This window comes from Pogona vitticeps, chromosome 4 (genome assembly GCF_051106095.1).
Source record: "Pogona vitticeps strain Pit_001003342236 chromosome 4, PviZW2.1, whole genome shotgun sequence".
NCBI lineage: Eukaryota > Metazoa > Chordata > Lepidosauria > Squamata > Agamidae > Pogona > Pogona vitticeps.
In genome coordinates this window covers 238,270,612-238,288,699 of record NC_135786.1, presented here as the reverse complement: position 1 = coordinate 238,288,699, position 18,088 = coordinate 238,270,612, and the positions used below count along the sequence as shown (strand labels likewise).

At 43.4% G+C, this 18,088-nt stretch overlaps 1 long non-coding RNA gene across 1 annotated transcript; it reads left to right on the top strand.

The window, feature by feature from the left end:
- Positions 1-10,795: 10,795 nt before the first annotated feature.
- On the top strand, positions 10,796-13,716 carry LOC140707019 (uncharacterized). Its single transcript, XR_012087025.2, has 2 exons — positions 10,796-11,313; positions 13,284-13,716. It is a non-coding gene; the product is annotated as an uncharacterized LOC140707019 (long non-coding RNA).
- The last annotated feature ends 4,372 nt before the right edge of the window (positions 13,717-18,088 follow it).

The following is an 18,088-nucleotide window of genomic DNA, read 5'->3' as shown; positions in this document are numbered from 1 at the left end:
CCAGAAGAAAATGAAGCAAAGTGTCCCGCAAAATGCTTCTGGAACTCCTCACTGTTTAGATCCATGCAACAGTCGAAACAGAGAGAAGCCTTTTTCGGCTGACTCACCTGACAAAGGGAATGAAGAACTTAAGTTAAAACTCGAAACACCGAGCTACTTTTCCGCTTGCTCGCAACGTTTCCAACCTAATCAAATAGTCCTTGAAATTCAAAATGTACTAGCTAACAAGGACAAATGGCTTAACAAACGATGTGCCCTCATCTCTTTAAGTAAACTTCTTCGTACAGAGATCAGCCAAGTAGATCTGGAAAAAATAGATTGGCTTCCTGGATCTCCTAACTCAGAAAGAATTCACCTCACCTTTTCCACAAACACTTTACCTTTAATGCTCTTGCGCATGGGAAGGTTTCTAGAAAATTTTCAAATAACAACTAAAAGAGTTTTTGCAACCACAGGGTTAAAACCTCTGTTTTCAGGGGAAAAAAAATCCTTGGCAAGCCTCCCTTTTTCCCGGACTGCTCAAAATACCTCTTGGCCAGCTTCCCAGACCTCCGATAAGCTTTCTGCAATTAACTCACAAACTAAACAGGTGAATCTCCACAGCCATATCCTCACTGAAAAAGAGCAATCTGCCCTACAGAGTCTGACTCACAGCCTAGAGAAATCCCTAGCCAACATCAGAGGCTCCTCGCTTAAAAGAGACATCCAAGGAAATTCTGATACGCTTCGGAATATTGGCCCAGTAAACCCCCAGGAGTTCCTGATGGAGATCGAGAATTTCCTGGGGATTGAACAAGACCAAGTAGCTGACCCTAGACTCCAAGATGACCGAAGGGTTGCTCTTACAGCTGTCCCAGCATCTGGCCATGAAGACCTTTTTGACCTCCTAACGAACTCTCATAACAAACCTCAGCCGGAAGCAGAGATCAATTCAGTAATGGATCAAGTTAGGACATCTGATTCTAGTCTGACAAATCTTTTTCAAAACCCCGCAAGTTTTGACCCAAGCTCAGGAGAGGCAAATCTCCCAGCCTCTAAATCTACACCAAAAGATTCACTCCTGCAGCTTGAGTCTGCTGGGGCTGAAGCAGCCATTGTAACGAATACTCAGGCTCCGCCCCAACATATGTGTCTTACAATTTTTAACGCCGATCCCATTGCAGTCCCTCTTAGCGAACCCAGCAGAACCACAGTGAGCCCTATGACAACGGATTCCAATGCTGTTCTGCACCAAACCAGAGACCCTTCTAACTTTCTCGTGGATCTCAATTCCGACCTTGAGGTGATTGCCAATGGTTGCGCTCCATCTCAACCCAACAACCTTCTTGACCCACTTACTGAATCTGACTGACTGGTCAACCCCCTTTCATACTCCTCCTCCACTTCACCTATCAAGCTAATCTCTTGGAACCTCTCAGGATGGAGGAGCAAGTCCAAGGACAAAGATTTCCTGAATTACCTTCGATCCTTCGATGTCGTGCTCCTCCAAGAAACCTGGGCTTTAACGCCAATCAACGTCGAAGGTTTTAACTCTTATTGTTCTCCAGCCCTAAAAACTAACAACAGAGGCCGTCCACAAGCCGGTCTAGCAAGTCTGGTGGTCTCGCATCTAACCTCTGAAGCTGTTAATTTATTGTCGGACTTTCCTCGTTCAATTCAAGCCATAAAACTTACCTTTGCTAAAACTACGCTAATCATACTTAATATATATATTCCTCCAATCCCCAATTCTGCCTCTCTACATTACTATTGGTCTCACTTAACTTCTCTTATGGAGGACCTGGAAAGAAAATTTCCCTCCTCTGAAATTATTCTGGCAGGAGATTTTAATGCAAGGGTTGGTAACGATACCTTGTTGTTTCACAAGGCTCTTGACATTGACCATGACACCTTTTTACCACCTCCTTACTCTCAAAACCGACATTCAAAAGACAAACTACTAAACCGTGCTGGTATCTGTTTAACAAAATTCTGTTTCCAGTTTAACAGAATATGGCTTAATGGGTCAATGAACTTCGCCAATTCCGGTGATTTTACTTTCCTGTCACCCAGAGGCTGCAGCGTAATTGACTATATAGTGGTCTCTTCTTCTTTTCTGCCACACGTTTCTGATTTTGCAGTGGGCGACCACACAGATAGCGACCACGTTCCCTTAACATTGATAATTAAGCTTCACTACCAGCCAAGCTCTCTTTTAGCCAAACAATTCCCTGCTGAATCTACTGAGGCCCTATGCAAAATCCATTGGAACGAGGCCTCAATACAAATATTTTCTAACTTAATCAAATCCCACACCATGTTAGATCTCCAGCTACTCTGTATTTCAGCTGACGACCCCCCCCCGAATTTATTAAAAGATACGAGGCTATACTTTCCCACATAGTTGACTCCTTGATCCAGAGCCCAAGATCTCAAAGGAACTTAAGAACGCCTTATAGTTTTCCCTGGGCAGACAAGGGGTGCTGTGAACTGAAACGTCTCATCCGTGATACTTACCGCCAATTCCGGGACTCTAATGACAGATCTCTACTTCTAAGATACTTTGACCTCAAAAAACAACTCCAACAACTTACCCAGAAAAAGAAAGAAGACCTTTCATTTTCCCAGTGGGAACAGCTATATCAAGCCACAATCCATAATAAACCTAAACTCTTCTGGTCTATAATATCTGGGTCCTCTCACAAAGCTGATCCAGAGGCTTCCACAGTTTCATCACTGGAGTGGTTTCGACACTTCTCAGCTCTGTTCGAAGAAAGTCAAACTGATGTTCCAAACTTTTTAGATCCCCCATTGACCGCCTTACCCAACTGGCCCTTGACCACACCCGACGAAGTCCGTGAGTTAATTTCTCAACTCAAAAATGGAAAAGCCCCTGGCCCCGATGTCATCTCAGCTGAAATGCTAAAGCATGACTCGGACTTTTGGGCCCCCCTTCTTGCTTCCACCTTTTCAATGGCTGACCAAACTGGCTTAATGCCAGAAGCATGGACGAATGCCATTATAACTCCCATCTTCAAGAAGGGAGACCGTTCACTTCCCTCCAACTATAGACCAATTAGTCTTTTGTCCATCATCGGGAAACTCTATGCAAAGCATCTAATGGCCAAACTTGCCTCCTGGATGGCACAGTCCAAAATCCTCGGGCCTGAACAAATCGGGTTCACTAAAGGGAAGTCAACTACAGACCACTGTCTGGTTCTCTATCATCTGGCCAACAAATACTCACAGAAGCCCAATTGCAAACTCTACACTGCTTTCCTGGATCTGAAGGGAGCTTTTGATTCTATTGACAGAGATCTTCTCTGGACTAAACTAAACAAACTGAACATTGATCCAAGGCTGCTCTTCCTCATCAAAAGGCTGCATACTTCTACAACATGCCAAGTCAAGTGCTCCCCCACTGGAATACTAACATTAAAGATCCCGGTTAATAAAGGCGTCAAACAGGGCTGCATCCTAGCGCCCGCTTTATTTAACCTGTTTCTCAATGATATGGCTCCTTTCCTGGCTGAAATAGATGCTCACTCTCCTAAAATCGGCTCCCTACAAGTCCCTCTGCTCCTTTACGCGGATGATGCCGTTCTAATTTCCCGCACCCGTGTGGGTTTGAAACGCCTACTTACCAGGTGCCTCGAATATCTCAACCAAAACAAGCTACTACTAAACTGCGAAAAATCAAAAATTCTTGTTTTCTCCAAATCCTGGCGACCCTCAAAATGGGTAATCAATGGAAACATAATTGAACAGGTCAAGCATTACAAATACCTTGGTATCAACTTTCAATATAACCTATTTTGGACACAACACCGTAATTCTGTTTCAAATCTAGCCACTTCCAGCGCCTTCGCAGTCTCCCGGTTTTTCTACAATACCGGCAACCAATTCATCCCGGCAGCCATAAAGGTCTTTAACGCTAAAGTTCAGGCCCAAATTTTATATGGTTGCCCTATATGGATTAGCTCATTCGACCATTCGATTGAGTGTATCCAGTCAAAATTTCTTCGCAAAATATTAGGGCTGCCTATTTGTGTTCCTTACGCTGCTCTTTGCCTGGAAACTGGACAGACTTCAATCGAATCTAGAGCCTGGTTGATTACCTTCAAATACTGGCTGAGACTTCATAACGACCCTGATCCAAATAGTCTCATTTTTCAATTACTTCAAGATTTGTCCCCCTCCAACTGGCTTGCCATCATCGAGAAAAAAATTAGTGCTTTGGGTCTATGCTTGGACTCTTTTTATATGCTGTCTGCCTCTGAAACGTTTCAAATAATCAAACGAAGAGTCCTGGATATTGAGCAACAAAATCTCTATAATGCGGCCAACAAGACTTGTTCACCAACGAAATTGTCTCTTCCTTGCAAATTTGGACATATAGCTTCATATCTTTCTGCACTAAGTAACCCCCAGCACCGGAGGGCGTTTTCATTGGCCCGGTTTAATGTGATGCCATCTGCAGTCCTGACTGGCAGATTTTTAAGGACCCCCTACGCTGATAGGCTTTGTTCATGCAAACAAAATTGTATCGATTCAATTTCCCATATCCTACTAGGGTGTCCCAAGTATACTGCCCCTCGTATACAACTTTTAGAACCAATTTTAAAAAACAAATCAGGCCTCTCCGAAGCTGATAAAGTTTACTTTATGTTGAGTGACTCTCTACAGGATGTATCTGCGAACGTAGCATCCTTTTTATACTATGTTACAATCCTGTGCAACAAAGACCAGCTGTGAGTGGGTTCTCTGTCTTTTAAGGGCTTTTCTTTATTTGGAGACATAAGAGAGGATTCAGAAGTATTTAACGAAACATTTTTATTAATATGCTCACTTGTCATTTCTTTGTTGCTAACATTTAAACCATGAACAGACAACGAGGGAGGAGAACTCTCCCAGAACCATAACAACGATTTATCTTCCTCTAACCCTTTTAGTAATAGGTTCTTGTTTTCTCTTCCTCTTCCGTGGGTAGTCTCAGAAAATTGTTGCGAACAGCGCACAGGGTCCCGCAACAAGGGTGGCGGGCCCAATCCCCCTCTCTCGACATTTCCTTCTCCACTTCTGGGGGAATGTGATGCACTATTCGAGCAGGACCACGCTTCTTCGGGAAGACCAATACGGTCCATTCTTCGGGGCTCAGCCCAGGAATGATCGGTCTTGTCGCACTGGTCTTTCCCTCCTCACTTCCACCTTCAAACAGGGCTTGAGCAGATCTCTTCACTGGGACTGAGAAGGCTTGAACATCTTCAATGGTCTTTCCCGACTCTCTTTCTTTAAACACAGACACCTTCTCCGTCTCCTTAGAGATCTCTCCCTCTTCGGTAGTTAGGAAAACATCTATCTGCTCCCTTTCACGGCACACCTTGCTTCTCGCACCTTCCCTTTCCTCTCTCAACCGTTTCAACTGACTTTCTCTCACGCGCCTGTCATCCTCACCCGCGCGCCTTTCCTCCTCTCGAGCTTTCTCTACTCTGCCCGCGCGACCTTCCTCTATCTCCTCTGCTTGTTCTTTTATTCCGGGCTTCACTGATATCTCTGACTCCACGATAACTATCTGAGGGGACGGCTCACTACTTGTTGTTTCCTTACTTTCCTCCTCACACGCCCCCTCCCTTGAGTGGGCCGTCCTCTCGGCTTCTATGTTCTCTTCCACCTCCTGTCGAGAAAAATAATCAGCGTTAATATGATTTTTCCCCTTTCTATACTGAACTTGGAAAGAAAAAGGTTGTAGCGACAAATACCACCGAGTTAATCTCGCGTTAGAATCTTTCATCTTATTTAACCATTGCAAAGGTGCATGGTCTGTCATCAATATAAAAGGAGCACCCAACAAATAATACTTGAAAGATTGAATAGCCCATTTTACAGCCAAAGCTTCTTTTTCGATGGTGGCGTAACGTCTTTCTCTATCACTCAATTTCCTACTAATATACATAATCGGGTACTCTTTTTGCTCATCTGTTTGAGAAAGAACGGCTCCGATCCCCCTATCGGAAGCATCGGTTTGTACAATAAATGTCTTTTGAAAATCAGGAGCATATCGATGAGGCAACTCACTCAAAATACTTTTCACCTTTTCAAAAGCAATTTGTTCTAATCTCCCCCACACTATCTTATTACACTTCTTCTTTTTCGTCAAATCAGTCAGAGGCGCTGTAATCTCTGAATAATTCGGTATAAACTGTCTATAGTAACCAGCCAGTCCAAGGAATTGTTGCACTTCCCTTTTATTCCTAGGAACCATCCATTTATTAATCTTATCTACCTTTTCAGGCACAGGCCTAATTTCCCCATCTTCTATCAAAAATCCTAAATATTTTATGCCCCGGCGTGCTATTTTACATTTGGATGGACTGACACATAAATTAGCTTTCCTCAATTCAATTAATACTCTTTCCAAATGTCTGACATGTTCCTCAAAAGTCTTACTGTATATTAATATGTCGTCAATATAAGCAGCTGAAAATTCTTTCACAGGCTCTAACACTTTATCCATTACTCTTTGGAACGTAGCAGAGGCTCCATGTAATCCAAATGGCATTCGTGAAATTGGTAAAGGCCTTTAGGGGTTACGAAGGCCGTCTTTTCTTTATCCTCATCTCTTAACGGAATTTGCCAGTAACCTTTTACTAAGTCAAGAGGACTGAGCACGGTGGCTCCTCCAATTCTTTCCAATAAATCTTCTATTTTAGGCATAGGGTATGCATCAAATTTGGACACGTCATTTAGTTTCCTAAAATCAATGCATAACCTAATACTTCCATCTGACTTAGGCACCATAACTGGGTAACTTCTCCAAGGACTATAAGACATCTCTATTACTCCCAAGGCTAACATTTCATCAACTTCTTTATTAATTTTTTCTTTAAGATGATATGGCCAATTTCGTGCACCCGACCTCACTATCTTCCCTGGTATGGTATTTATGCAATGCATACCCACTTTAGTAAACCCCGGTTTATTACAAAATACGTCTTTAAATTTGGATTGCAATCTCCTAATTTCTAATTTTTGTGTCTCATTCAAATTTTCCTCTAATATCAATTCCTCTTCCGGTGATTTACACCCTAGTATGTCTGGTCCAAAATCTTCCTCATTAATGTCTCCTATAAAAATGTCTCTTTCCATCCATTCTTTTAATAGATTAACATGGAAAATCCCTGATTTCTTCTTTTTATCTGGAGTAGCTATCTCATAGTTAGTTTCATTCAATCTTTTTATCACAGTATATGGTCCTTGCCACCTGGCGAATAATTTTGATTGTTCAGACGGAAGTAACAACAAAACTTTATCACCAGCTTCAAAATACCTTTCTCTTACCTTCTTGTCATACCTGAATTTTTGACCTTTTTGGGTTTTCCTTAATTGTTCTTTCGCCTCCTTAGCAACGTGATTTAAATGTTCTCTCATTTCGATAATTTGTTTAATTTGTAATTGTGACTCATCTTTACCGAATTCCCAACCTTCTTTTATTAAATCTAAAATTCCCCTAGGGTTTCTTCCGTATAGTAACTCAAATGGGGAGAAACCCGTTGAAGCTTGGGGCACTTCCCTAATAGCAAACATTAATGGGGCAACAAGTAAGTGCCAATTTCTAGGTTTATCTATAACTAATTTTCTTAACATTCCTTTTAATGTCTTATTAAATCTTTCCACGAGGCCGTTACATTGAGGATGATATACTGTAGTTTTTAGTGGTTTTACATCTAATAACTTCCACATCTCCTTAAAAGTTTGACTCATAAAGTTAGATCCTTGATCCGTGATTACTTCCTTAGGGAACCCTAACCTTGAAAAGATTTGCATTAATTCTTTAGCCAAAACTTTTGCAGAAGTGGTTCTTAAGGGAATTGCCTCAGGATATCTGGTTGCGTAATCTATTAGTACCAAAATATAATTATATCCAGCATTAGACTTGGTTAAAGGTCCTATTATGTCTAACCCAATCCGTTCAAAAGGCGTATCAACTAAAGGCATCGGTATTAAACCAGCTCCAGGTTCTGGTTTAGGTTGAGTCATTTGACATTGTCTACATGTTTTACAATATTTTTCTATATCTGCCCATACATTGGGCCACCAAAATCTTTGTAAAATTCTAGCACTCATTTTCTGAACAGCTAAGTGGCCAGCCATTGGTATGTCATGAGCCAACTGTAAAATATTTACCCTCCATTTCTTGGGGACTACTAACTGTGGGATGCCTTCAATTGATATCCTGTATAAAAGACCATCACGCATTTCAAAACCCACTTCGCCATTCCTAACCATCCCTTCTTCCTTTGCTTTTCCCATAAACTTAACCAAAGTATCATCGTCTTGTTGCCACAGTCGCGTATTATGTCTAGACACATCTTCAAACATTTCATTTACATTTTGTTTCACACATTCCCCTTGCATAACTTCTGTGGAAGTCATCAACTCTTTCATTTCTAACCAATCTCTTCCTAAAATCATTTCTCTGACCAAACCAGGTACAATACCAATTACCATATCTCTTTTTACATTGTTAATCTCAACAGTTGCAATAGCAGTCTTATAGGTTTTTACCTCTCCATGTATACATCTAACCGTTAATTCCCCCTTTTCCACAACCCTCTTTAAGTCTTTTACCAAAGTTTTCCCACTTCCGGAGTCAATTAAGGCTTTCTTCGTTTCTCCGTTTACACACGCGATCACCTCCCATCCATTCTTTTGTTCCCCACTTCCCCCAGTCACCTGACTCCAATCTTTAATCCATGAGCAATCTACTCCGGGGCAATTTTTCTTTTGATGTTCTAAAGATCCACATTGGAAACAAGCCCCTCTGAATTCTCTGGGTTCTTTCCATTTTGGATAAGCTTCCATAATTTTTCTCGATCCTCCCGGCTTGCTGGTTTCACCCTTCATGTCGCGCGCAGGCCGTTGCGAACCAGCCACGTTGCTTTCGGACGCCATCTTCTCTCTGACTCTCCCTTTCTCGTTGTAAGACCAGTGACTCTCGCGCGATCCTTCGTCGGCAATACAGAAGTCTTCGACCAATCGTATCGCGGCATCTAGGTCACATGGGTGATTTCTCTGGACCCAGGCTCTCATATTCGCGGGTAAAGTGGTTACTAGTTGTTCCAATACGACTGCATCAAGTATTTGTTCTTTGCTTCTTTCTTCAGGTCGGACCCATCTTATCAGGTTAGCTTTCAGTTTTTGTACTAAAGTACGCGGATGTAATCCATTTTTCCATTTCAAACTGCGGAATTTTTTCCGATAAGCTTCCTCTGTCAAATTGAGAGTTTGTAAGATCATGGATTTTACTTTGTTATATTGCAGAGCTTCACTAGGGGGTAAAGTGTCGACCATTTCTTGTAAGTTTCCAGACAAACAAGGTGTTAAAATTAAAGTCCATTGCTCTTTGGGCCATCCAGCTGCAAGAGCTACTCTTTCGAATGTATTTAAATATGCTTCAGGGTCATCATCCGTCGTCATTTTTTGTAATCGGATTGGAGCTGGTCCTGCTACCCATGCGTTTTTATTTGCAGCCTCCTCCCTCGGTTCTTTACGATCTGTATTTCTCGCTAGTTGAGATAGTATTATATTCTGTTGTTCTACTAATAAATTGATCATTCTCTCTTGTCTTGCTATTGTTTGTTTTACATCTCCCTCTTTCTTCGTTGGTGTCTCCGAAGCAGCCCCGGGTTGGGCGCCAATGTGAGTGGGTTCTCTGTCTTTTAAGGGCTTTTCTTTATTTGGAGACATAAGAGAGGATTCAGAAGTATTTAACGAAACATTTTTATTAATATGCTCACTTGTCATTTCTTTGTTGCTAACATTTAAACCATGAACAGACAACGAGGGAGGAGAACTCTCCCAGAACCATAACAACGATTTATCTTCCTCTAACCCTTTTAGTAATAGGTTCTTGTTTTCTCTTCCTCTTCCGTGGGTAGTCTCAGAAAATTGTTGCGAACAGCGCACAGGGTCCCGCAACAAGGGTGGCGGGCCCAATCCCCCTCTTTCGACATTTCCTTCTCCACTTCTGGGGGAATGTGATGCACTATTCGAGCAGGACCACGCTTCTTCGGGAAGACCAATACGGTCCATTCTTCGGGGCTCAGCCCAGGAATGATCGGTCTTGTCGCACTGGTCTTTCCCTCCTCACTTCCACCTTCAAACAGGGCTTGAGCAGATCTCTTCACTGGGACTGAGAAGGCTTGAACATCTTCAATGGTCTTTCCCGACTCTCTTTCTTTAAACACAGACACCTTCTCCGTCTCCTTAGAGATCTCTCCCTCTTCGGTAGTTAGGAAAACATCTATCTGCTCCCTTTCACGGCACACCTTGCTTCTCGCACCTTCCCTTTCCTCTCTCAACCGTTTCAACTGACTTTCTCTCACGCGCCTGTCATCCTCACCCGCGCGCCTTTCCTCCTCTCGAGCTTTCTCTACTCTGCCCGCGCGACCTTCCTCTATCTCCTCTGCTTGTTCTTTTATTCCGGGCTTCACTGATATCTCTGACTCCACGATAACTATCTGAGGGGACGGCTCACTACTTGTTGTTTCCTTACTTTCCTCCTCACACCAGCAAACTGCACTCCTCTTTTAATTTTCCTTTTATATGTTGTCTTGTCTATGCCAATAAAGGTCTGATTGATTGATTGAAGGGAACACGAGAAAGTGGTCCATCTTCAGCCTTCCCAGCTCCTTCGGGGTGCTTTGGACTTCAGCTCCCAGAATCCCTTGCCTTTGGCCGTGCCGGGTGGGGCTTCTGGGAGCTGGAGTCCAGAGCAGCTGGAGAGCTGGCCCTCTGTCTTTATATGTTTGTGTGTGTGTGTGTGTGTGTAAACGTTCACAGATTTTTTAAATTCTCTGTGTGTGTGTGAGAGAGAGAGAGAGCGAGAGAGAGAAATTTTAAAAATGTGTGAACGTTTGGACACGTGTGTGGGGATACCCGTGTTTGCCCTGCCTCTCCCCACCATTGGCTGCTCTACTTGACACAAGCATGCTGGCGTGGCTCGCCTGGTTCCTCGCCTCAGTGAAACAGACTTGGAGCCTCCTCGGAGATGGATGAAGGGGAGGGAGGGGGCAGCACCTGTACATCAAAAAGAAGGCTGTTCAAGAATATGCCAACAAATATGGAAAACAAAACCATGGTCCACAGACTGGAAACACCCCATATGCATGGCTGTCCCCAAGAAAGGAGATGCCAAGGAGTACCGCAGGTGTAGAACCATGACTCGGATTTGCCATGCGAACAAAGTGATGCTCAAGGTGTGGCAAGAAAGCCTTTTGCCTTATATGGAGTGAGAAATACCGGATGGTCAAGCTGGATTTTGAAAAGGAAGAGGTATTTAATGTCATATTGCAAACATCCACTGGCTAATGGAGCACGCCAAAGAAGATCGGTCTGTGCTTTCTAGACAAAGTGCAAAGCCTTTGATTGTGTGGATCACAGAAACTATGAGTTGTTCTGAAAAAAAAATGGGTGCGCCTCAGTCCTTGGTTGTCCAGGTGCATAACTTGTGTTGTGGACAAGAAGCTACTGCTAGGATAGGATATGCAGTGACACCATAGTTTCCTGTAGGCAAAGGCATCAGGCGAGGGTGCATTTTATCCCCTTATCTGTTCGATCCATAGACAGAACATATACGGCAAGACAGAGTAGATTCAAAGGAAGAAGGAATGAAAATTGGTTGAATAAACATCAGTAGTTTAAGATATGCAAATAACACCACCTTACTGGCAGAAAGTAGCAAAGGCATTAACAATTTTTAGGGACAGTGAAAAAAAAATGTTAACGCAAGACTGCAGTTGAATGTTAAGACAAAAACCATGACTACAGAAGAACCCGACAACTTCAGCGTAAAATATGCAGCGGTGCCCACTTGGCCAGCCTATTCCGTGCCCAAAACAGCGTTGGGCCAGGCAAATTAGAAGTGGGTCATATGTAAGTGATGCCCCTCTCTTGGTTTCTGGTGTGAAAGTTATTGCCCAAGGCTCATTAACCCTTGCAGAACTCCAGCTGATTATTCAAAATGGTAAAATATGCAGCGGTGCCCACTTGGCCAGCTTATTCCGTGCCCAAAACAGCATTGGGCCAGGCAAAATACTATTGTAATTTGTGTTAGAGCTATGATTTATTATTAATACACTGATATTTGAGTGATCCAACTTGGTTTAATAGTTTAAATACAACATATTCTGAATAAGAAGCTGGGACACCAATAAGAAGTGAATAAGAAGTTGGGACACGAATAAGAAGTGAATAAGAAGCTGGCCAAATAAGAAGCTAACTTCAGCCTCGTTTTAGAGGGAATTGATCAATAAGCTAAGGGGAAAAACCCCTGTGGAAATAGCTCTATGTATGCTCTGTAGAACTTTACAGCAGGGCGGAAAAAAGGAACTGAGGGGAATCTTGGGTGGGAGGAGCTGGTGCCTCATGAGGGAATCACCCCATAAAATGGCGACTTTTAGCTCTGGAATGGTCCGAGAAGGTCAGCGCAGGCGCAGGCTAAGCCCATCTGTGTGTATTCACAGAAGAAGAAGAAGAAGAACGGGCATTTGGGTCACCTTGACTGCTTCTCCAAGAACTCAGAAACGATCGGCCAGTTAGAAAATAAATAACGAGGATTTCCCCTTTTGATTAGGGCAGGGCGGGAAGATGCCATGGGTACAGCCCAGGCCGTTCTTCCCCTGGTGAGGACAGCCTTCAGCCAGGCCAGGATTGTTGGGCGCCTCAAAGGGCGTTAGGATGATGCCAGCAGAGGTGCCCTAAAAACATCTGCCAGACTTTCAGAGGCAGGCTTTCAGAGCAAGCCAATTAAATGCAAAAACGCTGTTCGGTTGTTTTTTTGATATAGATCCTTTTACAGCTTTTCTCTGTTTTATTCTGATATTAGTAAAAACAATTCTTTCTTGGGTAAGTATTGGTTGTAGGGGAGAATCTTCGGTTTATTTTCTTTATTATTTCCGTTTAATATTCTTATGTCTTGTTTAGTTTTGAAACAAATGTATTTTTATTTAAAATTTTATTTAAGTTCATTTAAATTGCTAGTTTGATCAACTGTTTAATTTAATAATTGGATTAATTTGATAGTTGCTGTGGGTTTTTCGGGCTCTTTGGCTCTTTGTTCTGAAGGTTGTTCTTCCTGACGTTTCGCCAGTCTCTGTGGCCATGGGCACCTTCAGAGGACTGGAGTAGGAACTCTGTCCATGCTCTGTTGCTGTTTGTTGGATAGTTCAGTAGATAGAGCTGTGGGAACTGGAACTGGGCTCAATTTGAGATCATTTCCCCCCCCCCTCTTGTTTCTCCTCTAGCTGGATCGGATTCTCAAGGTGACCGCACGTCAAGGAACAGTGATGAGAGCTCACAGAAAGCAAAGGGGAAAAGAAGAAGAAAAGAGGTAGAAAGGAAAGAGGAAGATACTGCAAGGGTGCCTCGACTTATCCAAAAGCAACCCAGAATTTTTAAAAACCGGCCCCTGACCTTACCAGACGGCCCCAAGTCGACGACGCCAGTGCTGATGGTGCCCCCCATGGCGCTTCCAGCTCTGGAGCCAGCCCCTCCCAGAGGTGCGCCGGGAGGCTGAGCGCTGGGAGGCTGAGCCCGGCAGGGGCGCTCCGTCTGTCCGCTCCCTGGGGGGCTTCCTCCAGCCAGGCTCAGCTTTTTGGCGCTGGGCCACCTCGACTTGCGACCATTTTGAGTGCTGGCTGTACCAACTTTTTTCCTCTTCTCCAATTTTATCTGATAGAGGCAGATTTACAGCCCCACCCTCCATAATCACATTATGTTAGAATTATTAGGTTAGAATTATATTCTGAAAAAAATCTATGTTTCATGTGTTTTCTTTACCCCGTTAAAAATGCTTTTTCAATGTAAATGTGCTGGGAGCAGGTTACGGATTACTTGGTTAGACGGTTGTGACTAGAAAACACTGATCTCGACTCACAATCCTACCTGTAACAGTTAATCTGTTTGCAAGTTTGGGAACATTAATTTGGGGGGAATAAAACTCCCAGAAGCCATGGGGGGGGGCTACAACCCTAGCAGAGAGCATTCTAGTGTCAGAAGCTTATGAGATATGATGAACACTCACTTTCAGAGTGATGTAAATATGAAAAGCCTAAGATCACAATTAAGGAGAGCTCAAGAAGAATTCTAGGGAACACAGGGCATAAAAGGCCTGGCTTGAGCTACGGACTCTGTGCCACTCTTTGTTGTTGTTTAGTCGTTAAGTTGTGTCCGACTCTTCGTGACCCCATGGACCAGAGCACGCCGGGCCCCCCTGTCTTCCACTGCCTCCCAGAGTTGGGTCAAAGTCATGTTGGTAGATTCACTGTCCAGCCATCTCGTCCTCTGTCGTCCCTTTCTCCTCCTGTCTTCACTCTTTCCCAACATCACGGTCTTTTCCAGGGAGTCTTCTCTTCTCATGAGATGGCCAAAGTACTGGAGCCTCAGCTTCAGGATCTGTCCTTCCAGGGAGCACTCAGGGTTGGTTTCCTTCAGAATGGATAGGTTTGTTCTCCTTGCAGTCCAGGGGACTTCAAGAGCCTCCCCCAGCACCACAATTCGAAAGCATCAATTCTTCAGCAGTCAGCCTTCTTGATGGTCCAGCTCTCACTTCAATACATCACGACAGGAAAAACCGTAGCTTTGACTATTCGGACTTTTGTTGGCAAGGTAATGTCTCTGCTTTTGAAGATGCTGTCTAGGTTTGTCATCGCTTTCCTCCCAAGAAGCAGGCGTCTTTTAATTTCGTGGCTGCTGTCCCCATCTGCAGTGATCATGGAGCCCAAGAAGGAAAATCTGTCACTGCCTCCATATCTTCCCCTTCTATCTGCCAGGAGGCGATGGGACCAGTGGCCATGATCTTAGTTTTTTTGATGTTGAACTTCAGCCCATTTTTTGCACTCTCCTCTTTCACCCTCATTAAGAGGTTCTTTTATTCCTCCCCACTCTCTGCCATCAGAGTGGTATCATCCTTTTCTAAACATTAATAATCATCATAACATGCAGTCAAGCCAAATCTGATTTATGTTAACCCTTTCCAGGGTTTTCACCACAAAGAGGTGGTTTCTCATTCCTGTCTTTCTGGGGTTGCCCTGAGACTGTGCAGCTTGCCCAGGGCTACCCAGGCTGGCTCTTCTCCCTGGAGATGCTCAGTGGGGAATCGAGCTCCCAACCTCCACAGCCAGATACCTAAACTACTGAGCTCAATCCAGAATAGTATTTATAATCTGTACAATTTGACAACAGTTTTACAACAAGGTTTCACACTGCTAGCCACTAGAATCACTGTTGCCCCTATTGTTTGTAAGGGTATTGTCATCAATACAGAGATGGATTTAAATGATGGACTGCGTTTAAATTCTCACACAGCAAGTGTGGACATGGCTATTTGTCTGTTCATGCTTTGCAACAACTGGAGGTCTTCCATGCTAGGCATAAACAAAGCTCATCATTCTGAGAGGTATAAAAGTATTTTAATTGCATATCTCTGGTGCCCCGGCATTCCCAACTGAAAATAAAGAGGAAATTTAGGAACGGACAGTTTTATTCTGTATAGGGCTAGCCGTATTGCAATTCCTGTCTCCCTCTACCCAAAACATTTCATCTAAAAATTGTTCTCTCTTGCCTTTGTGAAGCTGAACATGATTATTGCTTTAACTGTCAGCAGGTGGGGATGTTGCTGTATTTGCCTTTGCTTTTATTAAGGAGAGAGGTGTGTACTTGGATTATCTAAATTCAGCGGGTGATCTACAGAGAGGGGAGACCAGGAAAAGCTCACTCCGTATGTCTGGCTGTAACTAATGACTCGTGAACAGGACCATTAAAATACTACCAGTCATATCCCACTGACCCAAGGAGAAACAGTCCTCTAGATCAGTGGTTCTTAACCTTTTTGAAAGAAATGCCCCCTTGAGCCATTGAGGAAGTTATCATCGCCCCCCCTCCCCGCGGTGATATCTTATTTATTTATTTATTTATTTATTTATTTATTTATTTATTTATTTATTTATTTATTTATTTATTTATTTATTTATTTATTTATTTATTTATTTATTTATTTAAGACACTTAAATCCAATGACCCCTGGAAACAAAATTCAATTCCAAGAAAATGAAATGCCCCCCAAAAGTAACATTTAATGATTTAGTTGCAAGCGAATTTTAAGACGCAAAAAGAAATATAAAAAGGGCATAAAAACAAACTGCAATGCAGAAACTAAAAATTTCAAGACGAAAACTCTGAAACTAAATTAAGATTGGAGGAAAATATATATTCATGCACATTGTAAAAAGGCTGCAGCCATCTTCACAGGTTTGGCTTGCTCCAGCGCCCCCCTACCGCCCCCCTTCTGCTCCAGCGCCCCCACACCGCCCCTTTTCGTTCTACCGCCCCCCTGAAAACTGAAATCGCCCCCTGGGGGGCATTATCGCCCACGTTAAGAACCACTGCTCTAGATGAGGGCAGAGCCTCACCTTCACCATCCATGCACACCATGATCTGTAGCTGTGTTAGCGTCACATTAGTTATTTGTCCAGAATCCTATTGATAGTTTATACTGGCATAAGAACCTAAGAAGAGCCCTGCTGGATCAGGCCAAGGGCCTATCTAGTCTAGCTCCCTGTATCTCACCTGCCCCCCCCCCAGATACCTCTGATAGCCCACAAGACAGCTAGGTACCTGTCTCCTGATACCCCTCCCCTGCATCAGGCATTTGGAGGCCCCTTCCTTTTAAACCCGAAGATTCTGCATCCCCATTATGGCTTGTCACCTGCAATGGCTCCCCCACACCAGGAATCTGTCCCATCCCCTTTCAAAGGCATCTAGGCCAGATTACATCACCACATCCTGTGGCAAGGAGTTCCACAGACTACCAACACGTTGGGTCAAGAAATATTGTATCTTTGGCTGTTCTTAACACGCAATTGGAGTGGTGCACTATTCCCAACAACCTGGCCTTCAAAAAAGGATTTAAAGGTGCATATTTGGTTCTATGTCATGAGGACAAGTGTGTGTGGTTTCCATTGCCTTCTCCTTTACAGCCCCTTCATCCCCCAGTAAAGCACATCACTTCCTGAATTAGAGCTTTCAAGCCTGGGGTGAGGGAGAAAGGGAATCATTTGCTCATAGCAAAATCCCTTGCATAACAAGGCTCACTCCGTATGTCTGGCCATAACTAATGCTTCTGTAAGCATTCTACGCATGTTTACAAAACAGGGAGCACTATTGAACAAAGATGAATCTGGTTTTTTAAAAAAATAAAATTAACTGCAAAAAAACAAAATATAATTAAAAAAATAAAAAAGAAGATCCTCTCCCAAACAGCCCAACAGTTTTTGAGGGTGGTCCATGGGCATTTCCGTGTGTGATCTTTTGCTGAGCAAAACCTCTTGAAATGGAGGAACGGGGGGTGGGGGGTGGGGGAGACTAACAGTAAAGATCCAGCCGCATCTACTGTACTTGAAAGAAAGAGCGACCCTCAAAAATACAGTTTATGTACAGCTACTCAACATTTAAAAGGTTTAGAGTAAGTATCAGCAGAAAAGTCTGAGAACATCCAGATTTTCAGTTTTACATTTAGTAACACCAACCACCAGCAAAACGGTCATCATCCACCCAGCAGGGCCAGACCTAGGAGGGCCTATTCTGTTTCCCCTTGGCATGCCATACCTGGCAGGGCTGTGAAATGAATTAAAAATTTGAGAAGCATGGAAGACTTCACACAGAACACTTATTTAAAAGCCCATCCCATTCACCGGCTCTCCCTATTTTGCCTTAAATCACGACTTTTTTTTCACCCCATTGATTTCGAAATGTTTTAATTTTAATTGCATCTTAACCACACACTTGGATTTAATTCTATTCCAACCTGTGCGATTGGATTGTAACGTAAGCTGTTGTTCCGAATTGTCCTGTCAGCCGCTTTGGCGACCCATGTTGAAGGGAAAGGACTCTAAGAAGGCCATGCAGCTCCTGGCCAGGGTAAAGTGTGAAAGGGTCAGAGCACAGCAGGCCTCCTGTTTTTGTTTGTTTGCTTGCTTGTTTGCCTGTTTCCCCTAAAATCAGAACTGGGCTAGAACCCAAGCAGGGGCGGAACCTTTCTGCGCGTCTTCAG